The sequence below is a fragment of the Mesoplodon densirostris genome, chromosome 1 (genome assembly GCF_025265405.1).
Source record: "Mesoplodon densirostris isolate mMesDen1 chromosome 1, mMesDen1 primary haplotype, whole genome shotgun sequence".
Lineage (NCBI taxonomy): Eukaryota > Metazoa > Chordata > Mammalia > Artiodactyla > Ziphiidae > Mesoplodon > Mesoplodon densirostris.
Window position 1 is genome coordinate 88,013,477 of NC_082661.1, and position 12,262 is coordinate 88,025,738.

Genomic DNA, 12,262 nt, shown 5'->3' on the forward strand with positions numbered 1-12,262 from the left:
AAGAATACCCACCAAACTGCATACTCATAGTGACTGTCTCAAGTAAGGAGATTAAGGAAGGAGACAGACCTTTCCCTTTTTTTTTTTTTTTTACTGCTTTTTTTGTATTTTGCATTGCTTGCGATTTTTACCATTAGCCTATAGTGCTTTTGCAATTTAAAAAGCAGGGAGTGGGGGAGAATGAGTTAATCAATGTAGGCAAGAACTCTGCAGCCCCTCACTTAACAATTAGTAAATGCTACCATGGCAGGGACAAGATACTTCCTGAAGACCATGAGAGGAATGAGACAACGCCCCTCTTCATCACTTTCCCCCAGCCTAACATCCACTCACTGCTGTGCTTTGGTCACATCCAGTCCCACCCTTCCAAGGTCAGCTCACAGGGCATGTCCTCCTGGATGCCTCCCCCAATACCTCCAGGCAGAGTTAAGGAATCTTCCCTTCGGACTCCTTGTCCATACTTCAGCAGACACTTATCACACTGCCACAATTATTTGCCCACAAATCTGTCCTCCCAGCTTGCTCTTTGAGTCTCCAAGAGCAGCGACTGTTCTCACCATCTTGCACTCCCCGGCAGTCAGCACAGTGACGTCGCTTGTGAAAGGTACAAAGGACCCCAGGGCACCATGGAGGCTGTGGTACAGGAGGGAGAGGGCTTGGCTCACCCTCACCTGCTGTTGTGATGTTGGGAAAGCAAAAGCGTTTTCTGATATGCTCTTTATTCTGCTGCATTTAAACAGGATAAACTGAAGCAAGTAGAAAAGGAATAGCACAAATCTTGAAGGAACCCAAAACGGCTGCTTCTATTATGAATCCCTATGCAAAGCGTTCCATTAAAGTGAAAAGCCTAAATGACATGACAACAAGAGAGGTTTTCTCCCCTCATGTCCAACCTGCTCAATTTGCTTGCTGAAAATGGTCGCTTGAACAATATCGCTGGAGTCATTTCTGCCTTTTCTACAATGAATGTCCACAATGGAGAAGCACCTTGCACAGTTACCACTGCAACTTCTTTAGATGAAGCCACTCTTACTGAATTAAAAACGGTCCTGAAGAGCTTCCTAAGTAAAGGCCAAGTATTGAAATTGGAAGTTAAGACTGATCCATCAATCATGGGTGAAATGATTGTCCGTACTGGAGAGAAATATGTTGAATGTCTGCAAATCCCAAGATTCAGAAGCTGAGCAGAGCAATGTGGGAGAGTTTCTAAAAGCTGATTTTCTGTCAGTGAAAATTCTTAAACTTGGAGCAACAATAAAATGCTTCCTGGGCCTCCCTGGTGGCGCAGTGGTTGAGAGTCCGCCTGCCGATGCAGGGGATACGGGTTCGTGCCCCGGTCTGGGAGGATCCCATGTGCCGCGGAGCGGCTGGGCCCGTGAGCCATGGCCGCTGGGCCTGCGCATCCGGAGCCTGCGCATCCGGAGCCTGTGCTCCGCAACGGGAGAGGCCACAACAGTGAGAGGCCCGCATACCGCAAAAAGAAAAAAAAAAAAAAAAAAAAAAAAAGCTTCCTGAACAGAAAAAAAAAGAAAAAGATCTCAAAAGATACAAAAAAGCATTCAAGAAAATTCAACATCCATTAACGATAAAAAAAATCTTCATCAAATTAGGAACAGAAGAGAATTTCCTAAGCATAATAAAGGACATCTGTGAAAAACCTATAGCTAACAGCATAGTTAATGGTGAGAGAATGAATTCTTTCCCTTTAAAATCCAGAACAAAGCAATGTTTCACTGCTATGATACACAATATCATACTGGAAGTTCTAACCAGTGTTTTAAGGAAAAGTAGTCTTCACATAAATATGCCAAATTGTTTTTTGACAAAGGTGCAAAAGAAACTCAATAGAAAAATAAATAGTTTTCTCAAATGGTGCTGGAATAACTAGATGTCCATAGGCATAAAAAAAAAAAAAGCTCAACATAATCCTAATACCTTATACAAAACATTAACTCCAAGTGGAAAAATATATCATATACTTAACTTAAAATTATAAAACTGTCTAGAAGTAAACATAGGGGAAATGTGTGACCTTGGGTTTGGCAATGAGTTTTTAGAGACAATATCAACAGCATGATCCATAAAAGAAAAAATTGACATAGGCATACCTTATTTTACTGAGCTTTGCTTTATTGTGCTTCGCAGATACTGCATTTTTTTTTTTTTTTTACAAATTGAATGTTTGGCGAGCCTGTATTATCAGATGCTGGTTAGAATTTTTCACCAATTAAGTATTTTTTTTAAAAGTTTTCTACATACAACAGCTTTCTTTTTTAAATTAATTTATTTATTTTTGCTGTGTTGGGTCTTCGCTTCTGTGCGAGGGCTTTCTCTAGTTGTGGCAAGCAGGGGCCACTCTTCATCGCGGTGCGCAGGCCTCTCACTGTCGCGGCCTCTCTTGTTGCGGAGCACAAGCTCCAGACGCGCAGGCTCAGTAGTTGTGGCTCACGGGCCTAGTTACTCCGCGGCATGTGGGATCCTCCCAGACCAGGGCTCGAACCCGTGTCCCCTGCATTGGCAGGCAGATTCTCAACCACTGCACCACCAGGGAAGCCCCAATTAAGTATTTTTAAATTAAGGTATGTGCATTGTTTTTTTAGACATAATGCTATTGCACACTTAATAGGTTTCAGTATAGTGTAAACATATCTTTCATATGCACTGGGAAACAAAAAAATTCATGTAACTCACTTTACTGTGATACTCACTTTATTTCAGTGGTCTGGAACTGAACATACTATATCTCCAAGGTATGCCTGTAAATTGGACTTGATCAAAATTAAAAACTTCTGATCTACAAAGACACTGTTCAGAGAATAAATACTCAAGCCACAAACTGGGAGAACATATCTGCAAACCACATATCCAATGAAGGATCTGTATAAAGAATATACAAATACTCTTCAAACTTAATAAGAAAATTTGCAATTAGAAAATGGGCAAAAGACTTGAACAGACACTTAACTAAAGAATGGCAAAGATATATGAAAAGATACTCAACATCATTAGTCATTAGGGAAGTGCATATTAAAACCACAATTAGATACCACTACATACTTACTATAATGGCTAAAATATTAGTTAAAAAAACTAACAATACCAAATGCTGGTAAGAGTGCACAGCAACAGGAATTATTTATTGTTGGTGGGATTGCAAAAATGTTATAGTCACTCTGGAAAATTTTGGCAGTTTTTTCTAAATTTAAGTATACGTTTACTGCTATGGACCAAATGTTGGGGCCTCCCTAAAATTCATATCTTGACACCTAATTCCCAATGTGATGGTAAGTGGAGGTGGGACCTCTGAGTGGTGATTAGATCATGAGCCCTTATGAATGGGATTAGTGCCCTTATAAAAGGGACTCCAGATTGCTCTCTTGTCCCTTCTGCCATGTGAGGACACAGCAAGAAGATGGCCATCTATGAACCAGGAAGCGGCATCTTTCATCAGACACGGAATCTGCCAGAAATCTGGACTTGCAACCCTCCAGAACTATGAGAAATATTTGTTATTTAAGCCACCCAGTCTATGGTATTTTTGTTATAGCAGCCCAAACAGACTAGGACACTTACTGTATAACCCACCAATCCTACTTAGGATAAGTAGCTGTATTCATAACTACCAAAAACTGGAAACAGTCAAAATGTCCTTCAGCAGGTGAACAGATAAACAGTGTTATATGCATACAATGGAATACTACTCTGCAACAAAAATGAATAAGCTATTTATTCACCTAACAACTTGGCTGAATCTTACATGTGTTTTTCTAAATGAAAGAAGCCAGATCTAAAAGGTTACATATTGTATGAAACCATTTGTATGACACTATAGAAAAGGAAAAAAAAAGTTATACTGAAAACAGACCAGTGATTGCCAGGAGTAAAGGGAAGGAACAGGGGTGGGTCACATATGGAAATTTTAGGGTGATGGAACCATTCTGCATGGAACTAAGGTGGTCAATATATGACCCCATGTATCTGTCAAGACCCACAGAACTGTACTTGATGAAAGTAAGCTTAACTGTATGCAAGTTTAAAAGACCAACAGGGATGCCAGGATGAAGTGCAGACTGTGACAAATGAATATAACTGTGTTATAAAACCATGACATGATCTCACTGAAGGGGATGGAAAAACAACTGACCTAAGTAACTCTGGAAAACAGTGTTCTGACCAGATAATGTAAGACTAAAGAAAAAAAAAAAGAACTAAGCACTGTGCTTTAGATGGTAAATTTGTTTCTCATAGTGATACTGGTTAACAAATCTGCGACTACTTTACATGCTCAACAGATAAACTGTAGACATAGCCACATTTCTCATTGTCAGAGTAAGAAGAGACACACAGGCGAGGGGGGAAGGCTAGAATGAATGTTGTGGTGTTGGATTACAGACAAAGGTATAAACTCATCATTATGTACAGATACCAAAATACAAATGTGTCTGCATATATGAGTTAGCATACATACATATATTTACTAGTTCTGTTTTCTGTGCAAGCACAGAAGCAATGACACTTCTAAAGCAACAAGTACAACTAGCTCCAAGATCTTAGTTTCTCATTATCATTATCCAGTAAAAATAACCAGGGCTTCCTGGAGAAATGGCCAATTTTAGGTGTAGGGCATGGAAATACAAGCACATCTTATAGTTCCAGAAAGTAAGGAAATACTTTCTTTAAAATGGGAACATGTCAAAAGGGCACAGAAGGCAACAATGAAAGAGCTCCCAATGCTGGAATAATCTGAATGACAAAATAATGACAGTAATGGATTATACCCAAATAATAAAATAAGTATCAGTGACTCCACACTGGTATGTAAAGGAAGGGGACAAATGTTTCTTAAAAAGAATTCCAAATAACAAATGTAAGAGGGATGAAAGAAACAGAAAATCACCATTAGAACACCACAGTAGAAGTTATGGTTCAAGATGGTGAAGTAGTAAGATCCCGAACTCATCTCCTCCCACAGACACACCGAATATACAGCTACATATAAAACAATTTCCTCTGAAAGAAACCACAAAACTAGCTGAAAGACTCCTACGCAATGGGCGACCAAAAAACCCCACATCGGAACAGGCAGGAGAGGCTGAGACACAATCTTGCTGAAAACCACGCCCCTAGTGTGGTGACCCACAATCAGTAGGAAACTCACAACTCCAAGCTCCTCCCTGAGGAGCAAAGCGTCTGAACCCCACACCTGGCAACTTTTAAGACCTGCACCTGGGAGCTGAGCCCCCAAAACATCTAGCAACACAGGACTTGCATCCACAAAATACACAAGGCTATAGTGAACTGAGAAACAATTCTGAAGTGAGAAATAGTTCTGAGGACATCCTGGGCCCATCACTGAGGAAGCTGACTGAAACACCCAGTCTTTCTGTAAAAGAGGTCTATTTGCTTATCTTAAAGCTTTGGTCTAAGGGGCAGGCATCTAATGTAACATACATTAGGCCCCTACTGAAATATTCTCCGAAGATAACAGAGGCCACCTTTGTGCTCTCCCTCTGCATAACTCCAGGTCATGGTATCTCCCAGAAAGGAGTTAGTGCACATATCTGGTGCCCTAGTTTTTGTGCATATCACCCAAGAGTCACCCCTTGACTGCTGGCTCTGGTGGACAGAAAGGCTTATATTCATAAGTCCCACAGGACTGTAAAAAACAGAGTTCTTAACTGGCTATTCCCCCAGGGCATGGTGGAGAAGCAGCAGACTGACATGCCCAGTCTTTCTGTGAAAGAAGCTTATTAATTTATCTTCCTACCCGTGGCCTGAGGGGCAGGCTTCAACTAAAACAAGTATATACAGGACCACTGAAAACCTCTCCAGAGAGGCTGGTCAGTGCCATCTTCATGAGGGACCACTGAAAACCTCTCCAGAGACCAGAGAGGCTGGTGGGTGCCATCTTCATGAGGGACCACTGAAAACCTCTCCAGAGAGGCTGGTGAGTGCCATCTTCATGAGGGACCACTGAAAACCTCTCCAGAGACCAGAGAGGCTGGTGGGTGCCATCTTCATGAGGGACCACTGAAAACCTCTCCAGAGACCAGAGAGGCTGGTGGGTGCCATCTTCATGAGGGACCACTGAAAACCTCTCCAGAGAGGCTGGTGAGTGCCATCTTCATGAGGGACCACTGAAAACCTCTCCAGAGACCAGAGAGGCTGGTGGGTGCCATCTTCATGAGGGACCACTGAAAACCTCTCCAGAGACCAGAGAGGCTGGTGGGTGCCATCTTCATGAGGGACCACTGAAAACCTCTCCAGAGACCAGAGAGGCTGGTGGGTGCCATCTTCATGAGGGACCACTGAAAACCTCTCCAGAGACCAGAGAGGCTGGTGGGTGCCATCTTCATGAGGGACCACTGAAAACCTCTCCAGAGACCAGAGAGGCTGGTGGGTGCCATCTTCATGAGGGACCACTGAAAACCTCTCCAGAGACCAGAGAGGCTGGTGGGTGCCATCTTCATGAGGGACCACTGAAAACCTCTCCAGAGAGGCTGGTGAGTGCCATCTTCATGAGGGACCACTGAAAACCTCTCCAGAGACCAGAGAGGCTGGTGGGTACCATCTTCATGAGGGACCACTGAAAACCTCTCCAGAGACCAGAGAGGCTGGTGGGTGCCATCTTCATGAGGGACCACTGAAAACCTCTCCAGAGAGGCTGGTGGGTGCCATCTTCATGAGGGACCACTGAAAACCTCTCCAGAGACCAGAGAGGCTGGTGGGTGCCATCTTCATGAGGGACCACTGAAAACCTCTCCAGAGAGGCTGGTGGGTGCCATCTTCATGAGGGACCACTGAAAACCTCTCCAGAGACCAGAGAGGCTGGTGGGTGCCATCTTCATGAGGGACCACTGAAAACCTCTCCAGAGACCAGAGAGGCTGGTGGGTGCCATCTTCATGAGGGACCACTGAAAACCTCTCCAGAGACCAGAGAGGCTGGTGGGTGCCATCTTCATGTTTTCCCTCTGCCCCAAGTCAGGTCACCAGTGTCTCTCTGAGAAAGGAGCTTGTGCACATGCCTGGCACCACAGCTTTTGTAGCTGCCACCCAGAGGACACAGCTCTTGATAGCCTGGCTCTGGTGGCTAGTAGGGGTTGGGTTCGTGGGTTAAATGGGATGGAGGCAAACAAAGAAAAGTTCTTAATTAGCTGTCACCCCAGAACTCAATGCAGAGGGAGCAAACAGCCAAGCCCATTGCTGAGTCTTCCCATGAAACAGAAAAGCCCACTGCTGAGTCTTCCCCTGAAAGTCTTCATACTTTAAAAGCTGCTGCCTGAGGGTCCAGCTTCCAATCAGTCTGCATCTAGGTAATGATTGAAATCCTCCCCTTTGGGACACTGAAAGATTTTGGCACATGCTCCAACTACAGAGAGGCACTAAGAACAAAGTAGACTACTTAGACAACCACAAGAGTTTAAGATATCAATGGCATTTTTCACAGAACTAGAACAAATAATTCTAAAATTTGTATGGAAACACAAAAAAACCCTGAATAACCAAAAAAAAATCTTAAGAAGAACAAAGCTGGAGGTATCATGCTCCCTGATTTCAAATTATACTACAAAGATACAGTCATTAAAACAGTCTGGTATTGGCACATAAAGAGACACATAGATCAATGGAACAGACTAGAGAACCCAGAAATAAACCCACACTTATATGGGCAATTAATCTACCACAAAGGAGGCAAGAATACACAGTGGGGAAAAGACAGCTTTTTCAACAAATGGTCTTGAGAAAATTAGACAGCTACATGCCAAATAATCAAACTGGACTACTCTCTCACACTATGCACAAAAATAAATTCAAAATGGATTAAATACTTAAATATAAGATTAGATACCATAAAACTTCTAAAAGTAAACACACACAGTAAGCTCTTTGACATCAGCCTTAGTAATATTGTTTTGGATATGTCTCCTCAAGCAAGGGGACAAAAGCAATAATAAACAAATGGGACTACATTAAACTAAAAAACTTCTGCAGAGCAAAGGAAACTATCAACAAAATGAGAGGCCACCTACTGATTGGCAGAAAGATATTTGCAAATGACACATTTGATAAGGGGTTAAGATCCAAAATATAAAAGAACTCATACAACGCAAGATCAATAAAACAACCCTATTAAAAATGGACAGAGGATCTGAACAGACATTTTTCCAAAGAAGACATACAGATGGCCAAAAGGCAATTGAAAAGCTGCTCAACATCACTAATCATCAAAGAAATGCAAATCAAAACCACAATGAGATACCACCTCACACTTGTCAGAATGACTATCGTGAAAAAGACAAGAAATAACAAATACTGGCAAGGATGTGGAAAAGGGAACCTTCATACACTGTTGGTGGGAATGTAAATTGGTGCAGTCACTATGAAAACAGTATGGAGATTCCTTAAAAAATTAAAAATAGAACTACCATATGATCCAGCAATTCCACTCTTGGGTATTTATCCAAGGAAAACAAAAACATTAATTAGAAAAAATATATGTTCATAGCAGCATTATTTACAATAGCTAAGATATGGAAGCCACCTAAGTACCCACCAAAGATGAATGGACAAAGATGTGGTACATATACATACACATATGTATATATACATACACACACACAGAGGAATATTACTCAGCCAGAAAAAAAGAATGAAAACTTGCCATATGCAACAACATGAATGGACCAAGAAGGTACTATGCTAGGTGAAATAAGTCACGTAGAGAAAGAAAATGCTGTATTATTTCACTTATATGTAAAATATATAAAAAAAGAATAAACATAACAAAACAGAAACAGAATATACCATCAGGCCACTCAAGATGGAGATTCTCTTGCTCTCTGTACACCCCTTACTCAACTAGTACATGCTTTATCTACATGCTACTCAAATGACTAACCTTCTCTCTCATTCATAGAGCCTAATCAGTAACTGCCTACATGGTTGCCCCCAGCGTCAGATAGTGACTGTTCTAATCTTTAGATCAGAAAGGCTCCGCCCTCCTAGTTTATCAAAGGTGTTGAGGGACATGCCCCTTTGCTGGTTTCCCTGATAACCAATAAGCCAACCTGACGTCAATTCCACCTACAACTAGTAACCTCCCTCTTCCCCTAGTCGCAATGACAGCTGCTGTGACCTGCCTGCTGTCTGCCATACATGGTGGAGTGCTGCTCCAGGAACTCCTTGTTTCAGATGTGTAAGATCCCCTATCCAATAAACCACCGATATCGCTATCGCTGTCTATGGGCTTTTTCTTCAGTCTTGAGGCTAGGCAATTACAAGGCTTGCAGGCCTGTGGAATACAGCTCAACCTAGTTACAGATATAGAGAACAAACAGGTGGTTGCCAGATGGGAGGGGGGCTGGAGGGAGTGGAAAGAAATAAATGAGGGAGATTAAGAGGTACAAACTTCCGGTTGTAAAATAAATGAGTCACAGGTATGAAATGTATAGTGTGGGGAACACAGTCTATAACTCTGTAGCACCTTTTTATGGTAACAGATCGTAACTATATTTATTGTGGTGATTATTTTGAACTGTGTAGAAAGATCAAATCACTATGTTCTGTAACAGTAACTAACACAATGTTGTTGGTCAATTATACTTCAAAAACAAATAAACTCATAGAAAAGGAGACCAGACTCATAGTTACCAGAAGCAGGGATTAGGAGGAGGAGGAATTGGACGAAGGCAGTCAAAAGGTAGAAACCTCCAGTTATAAGATAAATAAGTACTAGGGATGTAAAGTACAACATGATAAATATAATTAACACTGCTGTATGTTATGTATGAAAGTTGTTAACAGAGTAAATTCTGAGTTCTCATCACAGGAAAACATTTTTTTTCTCTTTCTTTAATTTTATATCTATATGAGATGATGGATGTTCACTAAACCTATAGTGATAATCATTTCATGACGTATATAAGTCAAATCATTATGCTCTACACCTTAAACTCATACAGTGCTGGATGTCAATTTTATCTCAATAAAACTGGACGAGGAAAAAAAGACAATAGAAAGGATCAGTGAAACTAAGAGCTGGCTCTCTGAAAAGATAAACAAAATTGAAAAACCTTTAGCTAGAGCCAACAAGAAAAAAAGAGAAGACTGAAATAAATAAAATCATAAATGATAGAAGATACACTACAACTGATACTACAGAAATACAAAGGATCCTAAGATACTACTATGAACAATTGTACACCAACAAATTGAATAACCTAGGAGCAATAAATTCCGGGAAACACACAACCTACCAAGACTGAATCACGAAGAAGTAGAAAATATGAACAGACCAATTACTAGCACAGAGACTGAATCAATAATCAAAAACCTCCCAACAGACAAAAGTCCAGGACCAGACACCTTCACTGGGGAATTCTACCAAACATTTAAAAAGAATTAACACCAATCCTTCTCAATCTCTTGCCAAAAATGCAAGAGGAAGGAATATCCCAAAACTCATTTTATGAGGCCAGCATTACCCTGACACCAAAACTAGACAAGGACAGCACAAGAAAAGAAAATAATAGGTCAATATTCCTGATCAGCACAGAAGTAAAAACTGTCTACAAAATATCAGCATATTGAATATATGAATTGAACATATATGAATTCAACAGTACCTTAAAAGAAGGATCACGCACCATGATCAGGTGGGATTTATTACAGGGATGCAAGGATGGTTCAACATCTGCAAATCAATCAATGTGATATATCAAGTTAACAAACAAAAACAAGAGTAAATATAATTGTCTCAATATATGCAGAATTCAACATCCACTTATGATAAAAACTCTCAACAAATTGGGTATAGAGGGAACATACCTCAAGATAATAAAAGCCATTTATGACAAGCCCACAGGTAACATGATACTCAACTTTACTCAACATAGTATTGGAGGTCCTAGCTAGAGGCAAGAAAAATAAATGAAAGGCATCCAAATTGGAATGAAAGAATTAAAACTATCTCTATTTGCAAATGACATATTACAAATAGAAAACCCTAAAGACTTAGACCTAATTTACAAATTCAGTAAAGTTGCAGGATACAAAATCAGCATACAAAAATCTGGTGCATTTATATACACTAATAAAGAACTATCAGGGGTGTCCCTGATGGCCAGTGGTTGAGAGTCTGCCTGCCAATGCAGGGGACACGGGTTCAAGCCCTGGTCTGGGAAGATCCCACATGCCGCAGAGCAACTAAGCCCATGCGTCACAACTACTGAGCCTGTGTGCTGCAACTACTGAAGCCCGCATGCCTAGAGCCCATGCTCCACAACAAGAGAAGCCACCACAATGAGAAGCCCGCACACTGCAACGAAGAGTAGCCCCCACTCACTGCAACTAGAGAAAAGCCTGTGCACAGCCACAAAGACACAACACAGCCAAAAATGAAAATAAAATAAAATTTAAAAAAAGAACTATCAGAAAGGGAAATTAAGAAAACAATCCCATTTACAATTGCATCAAAAAAGAATAAAATACCTAGGAAGAAATTATCCAAGAAGCTGAAAAACTTGTACACTGAAAACTATAAAACGCTGATGAAAGAAACTGAAGATGACACAAATAAATGGAAAAACATTCCATTCTCATGGATTGGAAAAATTAATATTGTTTATATGTCCATGCTACCCAAAGCAATCTACAGATTCAGTGCAATCCCTCTCAAATTTCCAATGGCATTTTTTTCAAAGAAATAGAACAAACAATACTAAAATTTGTATGGAACAACAAAAGATCCCAAATACCCAAAGCAATCTTGAGAAAGAACAAAGCCAGAGGCATCATGCTTCTTGATTTCAAACTACACAATAAACTACAGTAGTCAAAACAGTATGGTACTGGCACAAAACAGACACACAGATCAACAGAATAGAGCAGAGAGCCCACAAATAAACCCACACATATATGGTCAATTAATTTATGATAAAAAAGCCAAGAATATACAATGGTTAGTCTCTCCAAAAAAACTGGACAGCCACATGCAAAAAAATAAAGCTAGACCACTATCTCACACCATACACAAAAATAAACTCAAAAAGGATTAAAGACTTGAACATAAGATTGGAAACCATAAAACTCCTAGTAGAAAACATAGGTGGTAAGCTCCTTGACTTTGGTCTTGGCAATGATTTTTTGAATTTGACACCAAAAGCAAAGGCAACAAAAGCAAAAATAAACAAGTGAGACTATATTCAACTAAAAAGTTTCTGCACAGGAAAGGAAACCATTAACAAAATGAAAAAGCAACCTA

At 40.5% G+C, this 12,262-nt stretch overlaps 1 pseudogene; it reads left to right on the plus strand.

Moving 5' to 3' along the window:
* The first annotated feature begins 243 nt into the window (after positions 1-243).
* LOC132488310 (ATP synthase subunit O, mitochondrial-like) lies at positions 244-1,210 on the plus strand (annotated as a pseudogene).
* Positions 1,211-12,262: the final 11,052 nt, after the last annotated feature.